Here is a 23,287-nt window from a genome sequence, read left to right on the forward strand (position 1 = left end):
ATTTTTTCTTTGTGTGCGCCAACGTAATTAGATTGTAGAAGTTGCAACAGACTTGAAAGAGCCAATTATTGCAAAACAGTATTGCATGATAATATGAAATGTAGCTCACTCATTCGATATATTTATTTAGTGATGAATGATAATGTTATTTTGATTTAAGTAAAGAAATACGCATCATCCACTGTATCTATTGTTCCTAATCAATTGAAATGACTGAGATAAAAGAAAGATTGTATAAAGTATGGAGTGAACAATTCAGTATTCTCTGTATCTCTTCTTATACGCCAGTCCGTTAATCGTTATACACATTTTATATAGCTAAAATATTTAATGAAATCAGCGAATCTTTTCTCTACACATAATTTTGTATAGCTTATTTTCGTAGAGTACAAGTGCACATTGCACTGTAAAAGAACATGTAGTCTGTTACGATAAAGTTAATTACTGGTTTTTCAACACTGTATTAATTTAATATAAAGCATTAATCAACTCTATCTTCGTAGTTCTGTACATGAAAATATTAAAATGTTTCTAGAGGAGACCAAGAATAACATGAAATGCGCAAAATTGTGTATAACAAAATTGAAATCTTATGAAACATTTTATAGGAGTACAATATTCTCACTACTATTCACTATTAGTTATATTCCTAAATTTATTAATATTAATTTGTATTATAATACTGTTTATGCTCGACCATGCCGAAATGTAGTAATTATACACCTGGTAGCAGACCTTTAATGTATGTCATTAAAGTACACCTACTCATTAAAGGTCAGGTCTTTCAGCCAATGACGACTCAGGTTACAACTGTTCATCCAATGACAGGTCATCTTTCTACGTTATAAAACCGCAAGTATCGATTATTCTCGGATATGCAATCGAAAGAGAATTAGCGAAAAGTCACGGAGGCTGGAAATCCAATACTGTCGCAGAAGGTTATGTTCTGTTACTATAATAATTAGCGTTAATTGTAAATAATATTCAAATAAATTCAATTTGTCATCTCGTTTTTCAATGTCTAATTTTATTTTAATGTTATCTCTGTAGGTTCTTATGGCCTAGCAAGATCAATGTGAACATCTGTTCCTCGGAAAAATCAATACTTTCGCGTCTGCGCACATCTCACAACATACGGGACATTGGCCAAGGTCAGATACAAAGAAAATTAATAATATCAAGTTAGAAATATGGTCGAGCATAAAAAGTCGTATGGACCTCGCCTATAATGGTAATTAAGAAGCTCGTATGAAAATTATGAAACTCGCTTGGGCTCTTTTCATAAATATCCATACTCGCTTCTTAATTACCTTCGTTGTATAATGTACTATTATTACTGCCATTATTAAGGATCGAATTCTTACGTACTAAAAATAATATTCCACCTAACCATAGTTACAAGCGAGCAAGCAATACCTTCACTAGCGTTGAAAGTTGTAGCGAATTATAATCTATGTTCCGAACTTCGTGTTAGCTTTGTATTTGACGAATGTCGTGCCATTCACTAAAATTGGCTACAGTATGCACTGGTTGATTTTGCTTGTTATTCCAGGTGGTTATGATTTCGTCAAACTTTGCCAATTCTCGACGAAAAACTATTGATTAGGGGAACTTGAAATTTAATATGTACATTTTCGAGGGCATGCGGAAGAGAAATGATTAACACAAAACTCCATTGAAGACATTTTAAAAACAATTGTATTCAAAACTTCTAATTTCTCCAGAGTTGGGATCACACTTGGTGTAACAGTTTACATTAACATTCTTCTGTCATGTTACATGTCCTTGGACCTTGGTCTCCCAACTCTTTAAAGGAAAATAATCCAATATAATATATGAATTATTGGTATTAAAGTTTTCGTCTCACTAAGACATATATTTTAATATCAGAAAAGCATAGTATTTAGCTTTAGGAATGGTGTTTTGTTATCGAAAATCCTCTGAAGACTCTATAGGTACACATTTACATATCGAAGAAGAAGTTTAATAGTATCACAGGCGAATTAAAAAATTAATAAAAAGGAAAGAAAAAATACATGTAATATGTAATAGTTGACAATTTATATATACACAGAACTTCATGCAGGAAGTCATACAGGTCCCTAACTTCAGTTAAGAAAGTTTTATTATAAATGACATTAATTAAATCAGGGATGCAGAACTGCGAGAGAGAGGAGTGGAAGCATGTGGAAGCATTGATTCTCTTTCCACAGTCTGCCGGCGTTGAATGATGTCTCCGTGACTGGTCCGCAACCAAATAGCACTACACACTGAATACAAATCTCCTCTACCCTACCACGTCAATTACGCGTGGTTTTAAAGGAAGGGATGAGTGACTTATCCCGGATTGTGACGTCTGCCAGAACTGACGCCCAGTTCTGCATGCCTGAATTAAATAGTAAAATATGTTTAAATATCCAGTTACGTCTGTACTTTTAAGAAAAGAATAATATCGTTTTAAATTGCATGTATCACATGACACATATTTGGCGAAGTCAAAATATTAGGCATAATTTCCCCACAAAAAAAAAACATGCTTACTTTCCATGTACTGGTGGCCTTTTCCTCATAGAATTCTAGTGAAGGGAACGAAATATCATACGCATACACACCAAGCGTTTTCTCTTAAATCAGAATTTCTCGTTACTATCAATATATGATAAAATATTACCAACTTTTCTATTCCACAATAAATATTTCATTGCAATTAAAAAAAATATATAGTACAGACGTGGACAAATTATTAGCAAAATTGAAGATTTTTATTATAAATTTTTACAAAATATGAATCTCCAATTTGGACTACAGTTGATATTTTTGCGTATTTCCAAATTATTAGCAAACTGAGGATTTATATAGTATATTTGTACAAAATATGACTCTTCAATTTACACTATAATTGTTGTGTTTGCATATTTACAAATTATTAGCAAAACTGAAGATTTTTCTTATATATTTTTACAAAATATGAATCTTCAATTTGGACTGCAGTTGATAGTTTGGATATTTCCAAATTACTAGCAAAACTAGAGATTTTTATTATATATTTTTACAAAATCTGACTCTTCAATTTAAACCGGAGTTGACATTGCATATTTACAAATTAATAGGAAACTTGAAGATTTTTATTATATATTTTTACAAAATCTGTCTCTTCAATTTAGACTAGAGTTGACATTTTTACATAATTTGACTCTTCAATATTTATTACAGTTTAAATGTTTGCATATTTCTATCTACTGTAATGATAGAAATATGCAAAATTGTCAACTGTAGTCTAAATTGAAAAGTCAAATTTTATAAACAGAATTACCATAAATATCTTTAATTTTGTTAATAATTTGTCCACGTCTGTACAATTGGAAAATATAATTACGGCATACAAATACTGAATTCATCCTATCCGTTCAACAGTATGTATATTATTGCAGAGAACATTAACTAGAAATCTTCCAAAAACGAGTAAGTATACTTTTCACTACTATAAGTTCAGTGAAATTCAAAATATATTTTTTACATGAATTAATTTTGCGCTGGAATTTCGTATAGTGATTAGACAATACGTGTAGATTAGTAAACGGTTTTTATAATAAAAATAAACATTTATTGTTAAGGGTAATTATATTTTTAAATTGGGGCATGCAATGTGTGCAGGGGGAATTTGTTTCTCTGATATCTTCTACAAGTTCGTTTGTTTCTAATGCTTTTTCCTCTAATTTATTCATAAAAGTATGTTGATAATTCCTGTCCTTATCAGTTGAATATATAATTATTTTTTTACATGAGTTGTATAATATTTATTTTTTCATAAAGAGTAATTAATTAAAAAAGACCTTGAAATGATAAAACGCTGCTTATGGCAGGATTTATTAACATAATGATTATAAATAAAATAGAGAAGAAAGAATTATAATATTCATAACTGTAGCCTACAAGTTATCAGGGAAATCAATTTCCCTTTCATAAATTGTACCTCCCATAATTGGCCTTAGAAATATATATTTTTTTGGATTATAAAAATTGTTTATTAATCTAGAAGTATTGTTTAATCACTATACCAAATTCTAGCAAAAAATTATTTTAGGACTACTAGTGAAAGGTTTGCGTAATACCTTAAAGAAATAGACATATGGATACATATTTAACAGAAAGTCATTTTATTATGAAACTTCATTTAAAACTTTGAATAATAATGACATAAATAATAACGTATTAGCAATTCATGGTGAACATCGATCACATTTTGAGTATCTACTACGTAAGTATGGATGTCAACAAGAACACAATAATGAATATACGAGCGATATCTAAGACTTCACTTTATGCAAACACTACTGAAATTTGAAAAATGTATTTTTAAAAATGCTATTTAAATAGTATGCCTACATTATCATTGAATTTGTGTTTCCTACATAAATCACAGCATTATTATTATTATTATTATTATTATTATTATTATTATTATTATTATTATTATTTTTATTATTATTATTATTATTATTATTATTATTATTATTATTATTATTATTATTATTATTATTAAATGTAAAGTGACACCAAATATTATTTTAATTTAGGAAATGTGAGATGACGGGTTTAAGAGAACTTGGCTAACTTGTGCCTTAGTCATACCTTTAAAATAATATGCTCATGTGAAATGTAAGTTGCTAGCATTGATAAGATTATATGTATTTACACAAAACTTAGATTACAGTTTATTAACTCTTTGCTGGACTAGTGAGGTAGTATGCAGGATATAATTTCTTCAGTTATTATTGTTATAATAGTTATTTACATGTTTCTGTTTCTAAAATAATTATGTGTATCTTGACGTCATGAGATAAAAAAAATATCAGAACAGTTCCAGAACTGTTGATTAATTTTTATTTTTTTATTTTTCAAAACGTTCGTATGTTTTACTAACGAAAACATGTAATTTAATAACACAATATTTAAAACCATATCTAATTGATGATATAAAACTACTAAATTTGAATTTTTTTTCAGCTTCTAGAACAAAGTAGTTCTTAAAGTAATGTTATTATAACTACCAAGTTTTAAACTATGACTGTAGTTTCAATTCTTGAATTTCTGCAATATATTATACTTGGATATTTAACGACGCTGTTTCAACTGTGTGGTTATTTAGCGTGGATGTAATATGTGATAGCGAGATGGTATTTGGTGCAGGACATATAAACTCGTGCAAACTAGCAAGAACATCCCATTTCGAAGGTCAGGTATTTTAATCCAACATGTAAACTCGTGGAAACTAGCACGAAAATCCCAATTTGAAGGTCAGATATTTTAATCCAACATGTAAACTCGTGGAAACTAGCACGAACATCCCAATTTGAAGGTCAGGTATTTTAATCCAACATGTAAACTCGTGGAAACTAGCACGAACATCCCAATTTGAAGGTCAGGTATTTTAATCCAACATGTAAACTCGTGGAAACTAGCACGAACATCCCAATTTGAAGCTCATGTATATTAACCCAACATGTAAACTCTTGGAAACTAGCACGAACATCCCAATTTGAAGGTCAGGTATTTTAATCCAACATGTAAACTCGTGGAAACTATCACGAACATCCCAATTTGAAGGTCAGGTATTTTAATCCAACATGTAAACAGGTTATGCGGAAAAATGGAAAAAAGAAACAAATTTACGACCACTTCTACGATAGGAGATATCAACGAGGACAACAACAGACCTGTAAAATACTGTAGCCCCTAAAGTGTGATAAGACCTGATAGCTTGGTGATAAATCACGTAAACGTCTCTGTGTTTTCCGAGAAGATTGGCTGGAACTTGTGTAGTCAGGTTAGGTTAGTTCGAGACAGTTCTGCTACATTAAGCTAGGTTACTAATTACATCAAGATCATGGGTTACTAGTTTGCAACGACTTAACATTTCTTTTATCACAAATTTATACTATTTTCAACATGTTTTGTGGTCATTTCAGTAAGTTTTTGTATTTTTTTACATATGAAATTATATATATGTATACACACGCACAAACATTGTTATAAAAGTAGAAATGTGTAATATGTGGAAATAATTAGTACAATAAAATTGTTAGTAGTGTTTGTTTCCCTAATTTTTAATTCTCACTACATTTACAATCAGATCTCATGCTTAGCTGGGGGAGTGCGACTACATAAATTCTTGTAACAAAGACAGCAGAGCAGGTTTAGCGTGGCTAAGATTGGGGACATGGAAGGGTAATAAAATTGTCAACGAAGAAGGAGAGCGCCTTTGTCTACTGTGCGGAGAAAATGACTCCTGGAGACATTTTATTGCAGTGTTTTCGAACCGGAACATATCTGAAGAAAATATCCACCACCCTCGATGCTAAGTCAGAATAGGAGTTCGCTTGCATGTCTTGACCTCATGGGGAATAGAGAATGGGAACAAAAGACTGGATTGTTCCTCTAGAAGGCGAGACAGATTAGAACTTCAGCTGTTGAAGTTTGTGATGGGAACTGACGAAGGGATAATGGTAACTACTCAATTATACACTTTTATATCTGTTTTAGGTTAGGATATATTATATAATGTGTTTTGTTTGTGTCATTTTCATTTTAATCTGTGTGTTCTTTTGGAGAGTGGTTGGATCTAATCATAGGTGAGGGGGTGAAACCTACAAAGTAGGACTTGTTTTACACAGCACGTACGGTCAGAAGATCCGTGCATTGGAGTTAAGAGAAAATTCTGATAATATAGTACATCTGTATGTATAATATTGCTCCATAAATCTATCTGTCTATCTATCTATCTATCTATCTATCTATCTATCTATCTGTCTGTCTGTCTGTCTGTCTGTCTGTCTGTCTGTCTGTCTGTCTGTCTGTCTGTCTACTTACCTATCTATCTACCTATCTATCTGTCTGTCTGTCTGTCTCTCTGTCTGTCTGTCCTGTCTGTCTGCGAAATTTGGCAAGCCTAATTGTAACCCATTTCTTGAATTGATACCCAATATGTGTAACTTTACAGAAAATTTGCATTTCAAGGATTTAGGTCTATATTATATATTTCTACTGCAATTTCAGGACTGACTTTTATTCTTGTATTTCATAACTTCTCATCTCATTTCACACCCTACCCGCAAAACTCTTAACGTTCCTTGAAATATTATTAGCACAGTATACAGGACATATTAAACATCCATTGAAAGTAAGGACAATAAAAGCGAACTCAGCATCTTTCCACCTGTCACCGCTCTTGAAATACGAATCTGCTCATCAAGTTAAAACAAAAGCTTAGAAGTTAGGAACATAAAATGTGTGAGATTGTTTCTTTGTTTAATGGTGCGGGCTTTATTGCATATGTACCAACTTCGAGCAGCTGTACGTAAGAAGCCGTCAACGGAAGTAAAGGGAAAGTTTTCCAGTAGTTGTTGGCAATGTTTCATATTAATTCTTAATGTTACGGCTGTAAGTTAGAATTCAACAACTCCGTCGTTGCCTTAGGAACGACAGAAGAGACCGAACCGAGACAAAGAAAGAGAATAATATTCTCAGGAAATTTACGAACAAAGCAAGTTATTACTGTTACGTCTCGTGTGTTGAGATATTTAAAAGGGAAACTGATTCTTTAGCAATTAAAACACTGAAATAGTAGTAATATTCAGGGTGCGAAATAAGATTTCTGATGACGGGGGTATAGAATTATAGATAGAGAATACCATACACAAAATAATTATTATCCTCATTCTATACGGCTCAACGCTTGGTCGTACTGAGTTGCTTGTCTTGCATCTTGATCATATTAATAATTATATCCAGGAGCAGGCTTAAGATAAGATGAGTAATTCCTAAGTTATTGATTGTTGTCAGCTTGTCGGTGGTGATAATACATTAATATTATTTTCTTTGCTTACTTTATAAAGTATACTCGTATTAAAACATTTATAATTTGTTAGGGGGTGATAGAAGTTATTCCTGGCAGGGATGTTTATATGAATTTATGATCGGGAGATAACTTTCCAACAGGAGGGGGGGAAATCCCCTCCTCTCCCCCGTTAATTCGCACTCTGGTAATAATTTAAGCTTTTCATAGAAGTAGCGTAATTTATTCTACCGTGTATTAATATAATTAAAGGAATTTTGGATTTACTGTGTACGGTTCTTGTATTTACGTATAATTCGCATTTTTTGTTAAGGGGATGTGATTTTTAAAATCTCCACAATTTTCATTAAATAAATTGTGAACTTTAAACTACATAAAGAAGTCTAAAATACTACCATCTGTACAAAATTGGTGCCATTAGGCTAATAGTTTTGAAATTATAATTTTAAATATATTTTATATTCATCACTAAAAATGCTCCTTGCGTCAAAGGTTTCAAAAATTTTAGTTGGTATGTACTCAAAAGTTTGAAAATAAGTCATGTGAATATAAATTAATTATCGTTTTGAGCTCAGTCTAAACAGAGAGTCACAATAAAATTCAAGTAATATTTGCATGTAATATGAATATTAAGTTTCTTCGGGGCATATTCATATTGCACTTAGCTTACCATATGATATTATTGCCAATGACCTTGCACCCAACGCCCAACACATATCAATACACAACAGAGTAACAAAAGACTCCTTCAGCGTATATACCGGACAAAATAGTCTAAATAATGACTGTCTGTTCTCTTTTCCAAAAACGTTAGACTCAAAGAACACATTTTTTTTCAGGGAAAACCATGGCAATTACATAAAAAAATATTTAACTTTTCCTTCAGTTACTTATGCTCTATCACCAGCATTGGCAGTTTGTATAGTTTACACTTTATACATGTGGAGCTTGTTTCCAAAATGTACCAAATCCACAATTTTCGAAAAACGAGTTATAGATGGCAGCACATTCTTAGCTACCTCTAGAACGGAAACACTAGCCATTTCTCTCGAAAAAGTACCAAATCATGTCTCCAGAAGTCATGAAAGCAGTGTTTTACAGCAGAAAATACCACATCCTTGCTGAGTTTGCCAAAACATACCAAATCTCTAGCGCGTTCCTATTGGTTCTCGACTTTGTGTCCCTGATACGTCACGTGTCATGCAGAAATTTCATTGGCTATTATGATGACGTATTAGTTGTTTGCATTATTGTGACATTAACGAACTTCCATTTTACAATAATATTATAAATTCTGATTCTATTGTTAGAACAGAGGATGAGGTTAACATTGATGTTGATTATGATGATTAGAACAAACATAGCCTCCATTTTACGAAATTTAATTAAGAATGTTTAGTAATATGTAGCCTATTAAATTTTATAGTGCTAATGAATAATTCCTTTACATCCCCATTTATAATACTGAATTATTCCATGCCAATATCAAAGTCATGTTCAGGAGGCTAAGAAAAAAGATTCTTTGTTAGTATCCATGGACTATTTTGACATTAATAAACTCTAATTTTACAGTAATATTATAAATGTTGAGTCTGTTGTTAGAACAGAGGATGAGGATAACATTGATGTTAATTATGATGATTAGAACAACAAACATAGCGTCGTAAAAGACCAAAAATAAAAACAACAAACATAGCCTAATTTTTTGAAATGAAGAATGTTTAATTATGTATTCACCTCTACAGTGATAGTAAATAATTCCTGTAGATCCTCATTCATAATTACTGAATTATTTCATGCCAATATGTACCTCATCCAATTGTGCTGCCAAAATGTACCAAATCCAAACTAAAATCATTAATAATTTCCTGAAAATGTGTGAAATATTTTAAATATATGCCTAAAATGATTGGTGACACATAAAGAATAATGACATAAAGCCATAACAATATACAAGATTTTTTTTACTGCTATGAGCAGTTTTTTTTCATTTCCTGTAAAATTAGATCTGTTGGATTTGGTACCTTTTGGAAACGAGCTCCACATATATTGTAGTACGCATTATGTTCAACATTATTTTGATATCCTCACATAGAAAAAGCATTATTTTTCTTTTAACATGACTTTCTATGATTTGATCTGTTATTTAATGTTGGTTTTTTTTAAAGGGGTTTAGGAGTGTAAATTCTAGGAGGTTTTTTAATACATAACAAATGATATTAACAATGGAAAATAATTTAAAAAAATTAAACTAGACAAAGCAAGCAGAAATTCTATTAGAAGGGAACTAGCCTATCCCAGGTCGGTGCATTAATTTAATGATTATTCATATTTAGGCTCATTTTCGTTCGTTAATAAACGTGGTGATAGTTGTTGGTTTCGCTTTTCCCTCTTTTACGAAATATGATGACTTGAAAAACGATGCTACTTATGCCGCAATGATACAGTGTCGTGAAAGTATGAGGACTCGAATGCACGCAAGAAGCGGTATAAGTAGCAACGATTTTCAAGTCAATATATTTCGTAAACGAGGAAAAAGCGAAACAAACTGCTATCATCAGTTTCTTAACAAACGAAAAATATATTAAATATGCATTTTAATTACATTCAAGGACCATGACCTGAGACGATTTCCTTGTTAGGAAAACGCAGTGCACTAGGGTGCACTCCGTAGCTGCTAGCGGGTATGCTCTCTATCTCTCCCTGTTGCACGACAGTGCACAGGGGACAGCACCGCGTACTCTTTGCACATTTCAGCCAGTGCTGACGACCACTGTTCTAGGGTATAAATTCTGGAAAACGTTTTAATAAATGAGCAGAAAACTTTCTAGATCCGTTCTGAATAAAGCCAAAATGACTTCAAACCAAATCACTTTCGCATGCTCTTCTTTTTACTCATTCTTTGCACTCATCTGGCAGAAACTTTATGTCAGGGACTGGAAACAGCCTCTCTCAGAGAGCTTCGCATCTTCCCTTACCTTAGTTGCTGTTATGCAGACTGCTGTATTTATATTCCGGCTTCTGCTTTATGGTTTACCAAAATAATCACTTGAAATATCTCCAACTGCGCCTTTTCAGAACTTCGTTACTTCTGCAATAATTTTAGTGTTCTACTGGCATCAACCAAGATTAAATCATTTAAACGATGAACATTATTTAAGTGCCCAGAGTCTGTGGCCGACCTGCACCCTTTGCGTGTTCGCATGTTGTCCTTCCACATCTAAAATCCCTGCACCAATTCTTCACCACTTGACATGACGGGGCATCAACTCCGAGCACACCTATCATATTTTGAAGGATTCCGTTGTGCTTTTAACCTTTATACTGGAGGTACTAAATCACTGTATGAACTCCATTCTTATCCATTTTTTTAATGTTTTAAGTCGTATATTTTGATTCGAAAACCTCCTAAACTACAAATGTGTTTGAAATTCTCCATAAAACAGTTAAAGATAGAAGAAAGATCTTCCGTTTCTACAGTATTATTGTGCTAGGCAAAATATGTACGGAACAATAAATATTGTACAAAGTAGTAAGATTATTTTCAAATCTTTTGTTTCAAATAAAGAATGTTGCATATCATCTTTAGTGCCGTTACCATTTATTATTAAAATAATTACAATTCAAGCGTACATTGATAACACTGAACAACAAATTTTTACTTTTTGTCGTGCTCCGAAGTACAAATTGGTGAATATTACTAATATGTGTGCCCTAAATCTGAATTTGAAATCCAAAATGCCCCATCACGTACCATTTTCCGGGGAAAATAAATTGAATTGTTTATAAAAAAAATATTTTTCACTGATAAAATTACAACATACTAGGAATTTAAAATGCCTCATAATACTTGAAAAATGTATACTAAACACAAAGATGATGTTGCATAGTTTAAAACACAACAATAAAATATTTCGTGCGTATAATGAGAAAAATTTCGGAATTTGAACTTATCATTTGAGAGAATTTTCAGGATAACTTCTGTTTGCAACTAGATCCGGGACTGTCCTTTACAAGGAACAAACAATAGTCTGCAAGCATGCTGAATGATGATTTTACTTTATATCGCCTTTTCATTTCAAATATTTCTTGATGAAATCTTTCCCCATGCTCGTCTCTTACCGCTCCAAGGTTAAGAGAAAATTAATCCAAATGAGAATGTAAACATTGTACTTGAGGGACATATTACACGCCATTTTCTCATACGTACTTAACATGGTTTCCACAACAAATTCTGTGTAGTTGTGTGCCCTAGAATTTCTAAGGAAATTACATGTAGACCTACTCCTTTCTTCAACAGAATTCGGATTATGTTTAAGGAAACTGGGTAGTGATCTCAAGTCAAAACCCTTTTTTTTTATTTTGTGTTTAAACAACTACAAAACTTGCTTTTAAAACAATACATATTTATTGTACGGGTATCTTGTAGATAAACCCCTTAAATGGCTCCTTCAAATTTGGTGGCGTATGTAATTCATACATCCTTTTTTTGATTGTAGTTTTCCGTAAGTTGATATTTTTCAAACTTAAGTTCAATTTTCTCTGAAACTGCTAAATATATTTACGTGAAATTTTTACAGTGTTCTCTGCAATCTGTGTTCTAAAAAGTAGACCTACAGGTTTATGAATATCACACACATAACATGCGGTGAAAAATATATATGCATTTAAAGAATTACAAAATCCGTTCATCACAGTTAATATTCTTTTTCTGTTTTACCAAGGGTGAAATATTTAACTAAATATTGCTTTAGAATTTACAATATATATTACTTGATAACTTAAAAAAATAAAAGGCATATGAGTGAAGTTTGTAGCAAGTAATGTGCACCTGAAGAATGAGGTGCATTTAAGCAAAGTGAGAAAACTGTTTATTTGTAATATTTTTATTCTAACTAGTAATGGGCAAACAGACAATAATTGCAATTACTACTACTACTACTACTACTACTACTCCTACTACTACTACCACCACCACCATCACCAGTACTATTTTAAAGTAACGTAATTAATTAAAGTGACTCTAATTTCCCGTTAAATATTACATACATATCTACACATTATATTATATTATATTATATTATATTATATTATATTATATTATATTATATTATATTATATTATATTATATTATATTATATTATATTATATTATATCATATTCACTCATACTTTTCTGCAAACCCACCTGTCTCTAATCTTTCCTATACGCTGCCTGCCTCTTTGTCTCCGTATATGATCCATATATTATCTTAATGTCGTCTATCATCTGGTATCTTCTTCTTCCCCGAACTCTTCTCCCGTTCACCACTCGTTCCAGTTCATCCTTCAATAGGCAATTTCTTCTCAGGCAGTGACCCAAACAATTCCATTTATTTCTCTTCCTTATAAGATTCAGCATTAATATTTCATCACCCACTCTTTCCAACACAGCTTCATTTCTTCTTCTGTCTGTCCATTTCACACGCTCCATTGTTCTCAATATACGTAGAGTAAAGACTGGTAATATTGTGATACTAATAATGTTATGATAGTATTTTATTTTAGAATTTTTTACAATTTTACTGAGCGAGAGGAAGATCGTTTTTTTTTTTTTTGCGTCAACTTATTAAGGGAATATTTGTGGACAAGTTTCTGCACAAAACCGGTACTTCTCTCGTTCAGTAAAATTGTAAAAAAAAAATATTAAAAAGTACTGTCATAATATTATTAATATCACAATTTTACCAACCTTTACTCTATATATTCAGTCATCAGGATCTTTTTTTTTTTTTTTTTTTTTTGCACTTGGATAAGAAATCATGTTACTAACAGAATAATGTTACTAACAGTTTAGATCCTTTAACACAATATTTTCCGACAAAATTCCCAAATATTCAAATATTTCCAACAAACAAACAAGAAATAATTGCAATTATTAAAAATCTAAAGTAAAAAAACTCCTCACGGTATGATGAAATAACAAGCAAAATATTAAAAGCGAGTTCACATATTATAGCTGGGCCATTAAGTTATTTATGTAACTATTCAATGTTCAATGGTATATTTCCCGAGAGATTAAAATATGCAGTGGTTATTCCTATCTTCAAAAAGGGAGAAACAACGTCTCCAGAAAATTACAGACGCATGTCACTTCTACCAGTCTTCTCCAAAATCTTTGAAAAAGTAATGTATAAAAGATTATATTATCATCATCTAGAAAGATACAACATTTTAGTCCCAGAACAATTTGGATTTAGGAAAAATAAAGGCACAGAAATTGCAACATTTAGTTTAACTGACAAAATTCTGGAGGCAGTAAATAAAAAAATTACAAGTTGGAGGGATTTTCTGTGATTTATCCAAAGCATTTGACTGTATAAATCATAAAATGCTGCTAGATAAATTAGATTATTATGGAATTAAAGGTGTTGCACACCAATGGTTTCACTCATAGATAGGAAACAGAAAGTTGAAATCAATACAACTATGAAATCTACATCGACATGGGGAACTATTAATAATGGAATTCCTCAAGGATCAATATTAGGTCCCCTACTTTTTCTAGTGTTTATAAATGATCTTGCCCCCCTTATAAAAGATGTAGGTCATCCCATATTATTTGCAGATGACACAAGTATAGTAATTACAGCCAATAACTCCAACACATTCCAATCTTCAACAGAGGAAATTCTCTTCAAATATGTGACTGGTTCTCAGTCAATAAATTAGTATTAAATTGTAACAAAACTAACATAATTCAATATAAATCCTGTCCAAATTCAACGTCGCAAATTTCTAGCGCAATAATTAACAATATATCCCTATTAGAAACAACAACAACCAAATTTCTTGGCTTAAAAATCGATAATGTGTTAAATTGGAAAAATCATATTAAAGAAATTATCCCCAAACTAAATTCAGCTTGTTTTACTATTAGATCTATGCAAAAGATAGTAAATATCAATACCTTAAAAACAATATACTTTGCATACTTCCACTCGGTAATGAGTTTTGGAATAATATTCTGGGGAAATTCCACAGATAGTAACAATATATTTCTATTACAATAAAAGAGTAATTAGAATAATAGTAGGTGCGAAATCTAGGGAGTCGTGTAGGACTATTTTCAAAAAACTTCAAATAATGCCCATGGCTTCTCAGTATATCTTTTCATTAATAGTCTTCCTCGTATGTAATCGTGAAAACTTTGTAACTAATTCAACAGTTCATAGCATAAATACACGTCAAAAAAATGACTTTCATACTCCATCGGCAAGTCTATCGTGCTATCAGAAAGGAGTGCGTTATATGGCAGTAAAAATTTTTAATAGCTTCCCTATCGATATAAAAAAATGAAACTCAAAACGTAAAATTATTTAGGGCCAAATTAAAGAAGTGCCTAATTTCTCACGCCTTCTATTCTGTAGGTGAATTCATGACATTCAATAACACTTCATGAAATTGATACTAAAACTATGTGTTGTACTAGTAGACTATATTGTAAATCTCGTCTGTATATATTTCATCTAGACTGTGACTATAAAATAAGATTTTATAATAGTATTAAGTTTTTTGACTTGTTCCATATTCTAGCTGTAAGAATGTATGAATACCATGGAATGTTAATAAATACAATACAATACAATACAATACAATTTAGTTGTCTTCTATAGAACTGATTTCATAATGATTTATTGCATAATAATGGCAAGTTTTATTTCACTTTGAACTCTAAAAATTCTAGAAATATTGAACTAAACTTTTGTAATGAAATTCTTTAATCGCACAGGCATCATTACCCACTCTCCTGATTTAATCCTCAACTTTCCCCTTGGGGAATATCCTAGTGTCATTAAGAAGCCGTCCTAACATCCCCACAACAAACACACTGGCACGCAAATCCACGAAGATCGTTTAAGTAAACCGGTATCTATACCTCCGAATTTCATTAGAACTTGGTGCTGAATCGCATTAGGATTCGGAAATATGCGGCCTGGCTTAGTTTTGACAAGATAATTGAATTCATTTCCAAGATCGAAAGTTATAGAGACAAAGATGGAGACACTTGACTCTTATAAAGGAGGGAGAGATTGAAACGGCTCTATGCGTAAGAGAGATAGAGTAAGAGGAAGGGAATGCAAATATCATGGGAACTCAGATAAGGCAGATTAAGGTGATACTCCGAAAGGAAATATATAATCCATGAGATATGTTATTCTGCCTATGTAAACATGAGAAGTTCTGTAATAACAATAAAAACGAGCAGTTAAATATAATGGTCTGTGTGTGTAATGTCTAGGCAGTTTTATGCGAGAAAGAAGCATCTGTCAGTAGTAAAACGAAATAGAAGTGCCACAACGAAGCACCACTTCGAATGAGAGCAGTAAAACAAAGAGGATAAAACTTGGAAAGTGAATTCGTAACACTGGAATAATGACTAGTGCTTAATCATTCTTGTGACTAATCTAAACTAACGACTAACGTATTATTTAACAGTACAGACGAAAACCAGTTCGTATTCAAACAACAGAGCTTAATTATTCCACCAGGAAACAGTATTAGAGCGTACTTTCAAATAAATATCAGTACAATTTGCTTTATCTCCTTTCTTAACCATTCTCTCGTAACATGAGCTTTCGTTAATAATAGGGTTTGCATGCTACCACAGGCATTTAACATTCTGATAAACAAATACTACAGATATGTTTATTTATGGAGCCATTTTCACTCTTGGATTAAGACTTTTCTACATACAAAAATTAACATAGGCCTATTTATCATAAAATTGTACACAATATTATAGTTTTAACGTACCGAGTAACAGTTTCCATAAATATCGTTCCATACTGATAAGATTAATTTAAATGATACTAATTTTGATAGAGTTTCCTGTTTTAAGTATCTGGGTTCCACGGTGAAAGACAATAATGTTGTTATGACTGATATAGGGTGCGTCAGAAAGAACGGATGGATTTCACAGGGCAAGAAAATTGTAAGGATTCATCAAATCAAAAATTTGTTGTTATCAACAGATTCACCAATACATGCAGTTTATTTATGGTATACAACATCATCCATATAATGTCCTTGGCTTTCGATACAGGCATCGAGGCGTTTTCTGAAGTTCGCCGTCACTTTCACAGTCATAGCTGGTGGGATTGCCGCGATTTCTTCACGAATCGCCGTCTTCAGTTCGTCGAGATCTTACCGTAGCCTCGGACAATCTCAGTGCAATAGCATGTTTGCGGGCTGATCGTTGAGGTGGCCGGACAACCTACTGTCTGTCTCCACATTTGCAGGAGTACACGCGCTCCGTGTTCGTCCAGGTGATTTCTTCTTTAATGTTGAACCTGTGGTATGAAATGAAGCCACCCACCGCAAAATTGTACTCCGAGTTGGAATCCTAGCGTGACGTCCGATGTCGAAATGAGTCCTGAGAGGCGATTACAGACTCCTTATTTTTCAAAAATGTCTCTGCGATGAAAGCACGTTGTACGTCAGACCAACACCGTGTTCTCAACTGAAACTGCATTCTCTCGCTGACCCAACAGTCGTGGTCCCCCTCACTCTATCCTTCCCCTCGCTGCGTATCGATAGTTTGAAATCCATCCGTTCTTTCTGACGCACCCTGTATAGAACAGAAGATTGCAGCTGGGAATCGAGGTCTTTGGGCATTGTATAAAACTATGAAGTCCAGATGCATCTCAAGAAAAGCTAAAATAAGAATATATAAAACTATTATTAAACCAATAGTAGTATATGGAAGTGAAACCTGTACTCTATCTGAAAGGGCAATAAAGATCTTAAATGCCTGGGAAAGGAAAGTATTACGGAAAATCTTTGGGCCTACTTATGAGCAAGGGTTTTAGCGAATCAAAACAAATGCTGAGTTATATGAATTATATAAAGATATCAACATTGTTGTTGACATAAAACTCAGAAGGTTAGAGTGGCTGGGACACGTAGCCAGGATGGAGAACAAGCGCACACCCAAAGCTCTACTAGATGCATTGCCAGTAGGAAGAAGGAAAGTCGGACGACCTAAATTGAGATGGCTGGATGACGTTCAGGCTGACCTAACAAGAGTTGGAGTTAGGAGATGGAGAACACGAGCATTAGACAGGAGTCGGATGTTCTGAGGGAGGCTAAGGCTAAACTATAATTGCCGTAATGCCAATGATAATGATGATGATGGTGATGATAAATATCCTTCCTCTAATCACCACAAGCTGGTCCATCATTCTCATGACTTCGTGATTTCACTTTTAAATTCTTTAATTCAGCGTTCTCAAACTATAATCCGCGGAATCGAGGTCTGCCCTTGTGGTCCTTCAAAAAAGACAGAAGAAAAAATAAAATTCAAACGAATTGCGTATCACACCATATCTTAAAATCTAAGAGTTTGGAGAAGACACTTGGCAATCGAATTTCACTTTTTCTCCCAGTACAGCATTTTGTTTTGTGAAATTTATTACACTACCCGTCTATCGACTTCCCATTCTACTCTCAGCAACAAAAGAGGGATTTAAAGCATTATATTCGTGGTGTTTCCCGACATCTTTTCCTTGCACATCTGGCGCCGCGCCTGTAACCCAGCCAGGGATAACCCGAATTCATAACAGAGGACCAAAGTACCGAAGCTTAATTTAATTTTAAATATAAGTATACTGGCATTAAACTATGCTACGAAAATTATAAATTTGTTTTCGAAGGGAATAAGAATGAGGTGGTCCGCGGAACTGTTTAGACTTAAAAAAGTAGTCCCCACTTCAAAAAAGTTTGTGAAACGCTTCAGTTTAATGAATTTCGGCAGAGATTTTTCTGCGAATATTGAATCGATGTTTATATTCCAAGACAGAAGAGCAGTTAGAAAAAGAGCAGTTTGGCTTCAGGAAGGGAAGTACGACAGATCCAATTGGACTGCTACGAAAAATCTGCGAAAGATACCTAGAGAAGAATAAAGAAGTGTATGTAGTATTTGTGGATTTATAAAAGGCGTTTGACAGAGTGGATTGAAATAAACTGATTGGGATCCTAAAGAAAATTGTCGTGGAATGGAGGATGTTCACTAACCTTTATATGAAGCAACGATTCAAAGTCAGGATAGGAGAAGAAATGACAGAAGGAAGTGAAATAAGGAAAAGAATACGTCAAGGATGTCCTTTATCACTTACACTGTTCAACATCTACTTGGAGGATTTAGTGAAGAACATTTTCAGAAAATTGGAGCAGTGATAGTAGGAGAAAGTATAATAAAGTGCATAGGATTTGCTGATGATATGGCGTTGCTAGCAGAAGAAGAGGTGGTACTAAGGGATATACTACTGGAGCTAAATGACAGCTGTGAACAGTATGGGATGAAGATAAATACCAACAAGACGAAGACAATGGTCATAGGAAGAAAAGTAAAGAAGGTAAATTTTGGAATCCCAAGTGAGGCAGTAGAGCAATTGGACAGCTTCAAATACTTGGGATGTACTATAAGCAGTAACATGAGCTGCTGCCAGGAAGTTAAAAGGAGAATAGCAATGGCAAAGGAAGCTTTTAATAAAAAAAAAGGAGCATTTTCCGCGGCTCTCTGGAGAAAGAATTAAGGAAACGACTAGTGAAGTGTTTTGTATGAAGTGTGGCATTTTATGTGACAGAAACATGGACAATACGACGAAGTGAAGAGAAGCGACTAGAAGCATTTGAAATGTGGATATGGAGAAGGTTGGAGCGTGTGAAATGGACAGACAGAATAAGAAACGACGCTGTGTTGAAAAGAGTGGGTGATGAAATAATGATGCTGAAACTGATCAGAAAGAGGAAAAGGAATGGGCTAGGTCACTGGTTGAGAATAAACTGCCTACTGAAGGATGCATTGGAAGGAATGGTGGGCGGGAGAAGAGTTCGCGGTAGAAGAAGATATAAGATGATAGACGACATTAAGATATATGGATCATATGCGCAGACTAATAATAATAATAATAATAATAATAATAATAATAATGATAATAATAATATTAAGAATAATAATTATAATAATTTAATAAAAATTATTTATTTAATCTTGCAGAGCTAAGGCCAGTAGGCCTTCTCTTCCACCCAGCTAGACTCTACAGAGCGGCAGAAAATAGGAAAGACTGTAGAATGCTGGGATTACAGTGAAAGACCTGTCCTTGGGCAGAACAGTATTGATGAATTAATTAATTAATGTGTCATTATTGTCATGCTCTTGCTTTGCTAAAACTGTCATGCAACGTATCTCATAAACGTCAGAAATGTCAGTGGAATTAAATATTCTCAAAAAGTATCACTGTAGTTGCTTTCATCATTATAAATCTCTGGCAATCAGTAAGGATAGAACTTCTTTTCACTTAGTGAAATAATTAAAGTGTTTACTTTCAGTTAGTATGAATAAAAGAGTAGTATTAAGTTGAAATAATCAAAGACAACTCTGTCCTATATCACCTTATTTTCGGTGTTTTAATGTGCTTCTATCGTTTCTTTTGTCAAGGAAGAAGTTATCACATTTTGATAAATTTTCGTTCATGATAATTTAATTCTTCACTAATTACATTGAACAACAAGAATTTTGCTCAGACTTAAAACAATGTGTCCCTTATGGTATGATGTGCGCTGAATCTGAAAATGCATCTCTTTTCTTCGTATGGCGTAAGGTTTTTAAGATCCAATGTTCGGGAAAGTCCTCACTACATTTACAATCAGATCTCATGCTTAACTGGGGGAGGTGTGACTACATAAATTCTTGTAACAAAGACAGCAGAGCAGGTTTAGCGTGGCTAAGATTGGGGGCATGGAAGGGTGATAAAATTGTCAACGAAGAAGGAGAGCGTCTTTGTCCGCTTTGCAAAGAAAAGGGTTCCTATAAGCATATTTTATTACTGTGTGTCGAATTGGAACTTGTACGGAGAAAATATTTACCACCCTCGATGCTAAGTCAGAATAGGAGTTCGCTTGCATGTCTTGACCTCGTGGGGAATAGAGAATACGAACAAAAGACTGGATTGTTCCTCTTGAAGGCGAGAAAGATTAGAACTGCAGCTGTCGAAGTTTGCGACGCGAACTGAGGAAGGGATAATAGTATCCACCCAACTGTACACTTTTATGTCTGTTTTAGGTTAGGATATATTATATAATGTGTTTTATTGTGTCATTTCCATTTTAATATATGTGTTCTTTTAGAGAGTAGTTGGATGTAAGCATAGGTGTGGGGGTGAACCTACAAAGGAGGACTTGTTTCGGATACAAAGCACGTACGATCAGAAGACCCTTGCATTGGATTTTAGACAAAATTATGATAATATAAAATTTGTATGTATAATATTACTCAATAAATCTATCTTCAAATCTTACGATATACTATGATGTCGACCTGGTTGGCGAGTTGGTATAGCGCTGGCCTTCTATGCCCAAGGTTGCGGGTTCGATCCCGGGCCAGGTCGATGGCATTTAAGTGTGCTTAAATGCGACAGGCTCATGTCAGTAGATTTACTGGCATATAAAAGAACTCCTGCGGGACAAAATTCCGGCACATCCGGCGACGTTGATATAACCTCTGCAGTTGCGAGCGTCGTTAAATAAAACATAACATTTTTTTTTATACTGTGATATCCCTTTTCGATAAGCGCTCCCTCAGGTAACATCTTGCGAGGGTTGGGGTATAAACCAAAACAAAAGCTAATACATTTTATGAGTTTGACTTATTTCCGGTTTCTTATGGTTTTTGGCATGTTCTTTTGTACTTCTAATAAATAAACAGATATTGGTCCCTTCTATTAAGTAAATTTCATAAGAATTCAAAGTGAGATGTATGCAATGAAAAAGAAGGGTGTGGTTTTCAGTATTTAAAGGTAATGTTTACCAGTTCGAGTGAAGGCAAATTAAAAGATGGCATTTTCATCCGTCCACAAATTCACAAAGTTATGGCTGACTCTTTGTTTGAGGAAAAATTTTCCGTTACAGAAAGAATGGCATGGCGCGATTTCAAAGACGTTTATTCAAATTTCCTTGGAAATTCAAGGGCAGAGAACTACATAGAACTTGTTGTGGAAACCATGTTAAGTGCATATGACAAAATGGAGTGTAATATGTCTCTCAAAATACACTTTTTACATTCTCATTTGGATTTCTTTCCTCCTAACTTTGGAGCGGTAAGCGACGAGCATGGGGAAAGATTTCATCAAGGAATATCTTAAATGTAAAGGCGATATAAAGGAAAATCATCATCCAAGATGCTTGCACACTATTATTGGTTCATTGTAAAATACAGTCTCGAGTCTATTTACAAACAGAAGTCATCCAGAAAATTATTTTAAATGCAAGTTTAAATTACTATTTTTTTCTCATTATACGCATGAAATATTTTTATTGTTGTTGTGTTTTAAACTATATAATATCATTTTTGTACTCAGTACACATTTTCAAGTACAGTATTATGAGGAATTTTGAATCTCTAGTATGTTGTACTTTTATCGGTAGCAGTGTTTTATTATAAAAAAAAATTCAGTTCATTTTCCCCGGAAAATGGTACGTGATGGGGCAATTTGGATTTTAGATTCTGATTTAGGGCACACATATTAGGGAAAACTGGTGTAAAACGGCCAACTTAAAATAAAGTGTTACTTTACACAACTTTCGGTGTGCTCAAGGATCTAAATTTAAAGGTGTGAGTTGTATATCATCCAAGAACAGTGATACGGCATTTTTTAAATTTTGAAAAAAATATATATTGTCGAAATTAAATATTTTTGAGGTGTAATATAATGACCGTTTTACACTGGCATCTGTGTAAAACGTCCCAGTGTATATTGTGCTAGGAAAAAATATGATAGGAAACATATTCATTTGAAACGTACATATAGTTACACGATATTATTTATTATCGTGAAAGTGGAACATGTTAACCTAATTAACTAAGATAATATAATTGAAAACAAAACATTTATATGGTATCAATTATAACATGAATAGGGACATTTAAATTTAATAGTCTAGCGGCAGAAATCACAGGTGAAATAATCGTCTGCTACAGCACCAAGTCCAGCAAACTCTTCATGAGGACATTTCATGCACGACATACAGCGAGCCCATCCTTCACCACTCGCTGAAATGGAGTAGATATTTTCTTGACAAATTATGCATTTAGCATCCCCCTCATCGTCTAAATTCTCTTCGCTACTTGTAATTTCAATGTTCTTAATATTCTTCTGTTCCAAAATTCTTTTATCATACATGTTTCTTTTTCTAACTATTTTCTTGAACTCGGCTGCTTCAGCTTTCTCTTTTAGTTTTTCAGCACATGGCATCTATATTCTTTTCTTCGACTCGCCATCTCAGATTGGTTCTAGACACATCATACATTTTGCTTGCCTTTGCAGTTCCCATTTTATTTTCCTGAACACCTTTAATGACTTCCCTCATATTTCCCCTACTCCAAGAATTTCTA

General features: G+C 33.3%; 1 protein-coding gene across 3 annotated transcripts in view; it reads left to right on the forward strand.

Moving 5' to 3' along the window:
• Positions 1 to 23,287, forward strand: part of LOC138713714 (dipeptidase 1-like) — a 1,576,476-nt gene that overhangs the window by 840,713 nt on the left and 712,476 nt on the right. The gene's annotated exons all lie outside the window — the stretch shown is intronic.

This window comes from Periplaneta americana, chromosome 14, assembly GCF_040183065.1.
Source record: "Periplaneta americana isolate PAMFEO1 chromosome 14, P.americana_PAMFEO1_priV1, whole genome shotgun sequence".
NCBI classification, from domain to species: Eukaryota; Metazoa; Arthropoda; class Insecta; order Blattodea; family Blattidae; genus Periplaneta; species Periplaneta americana.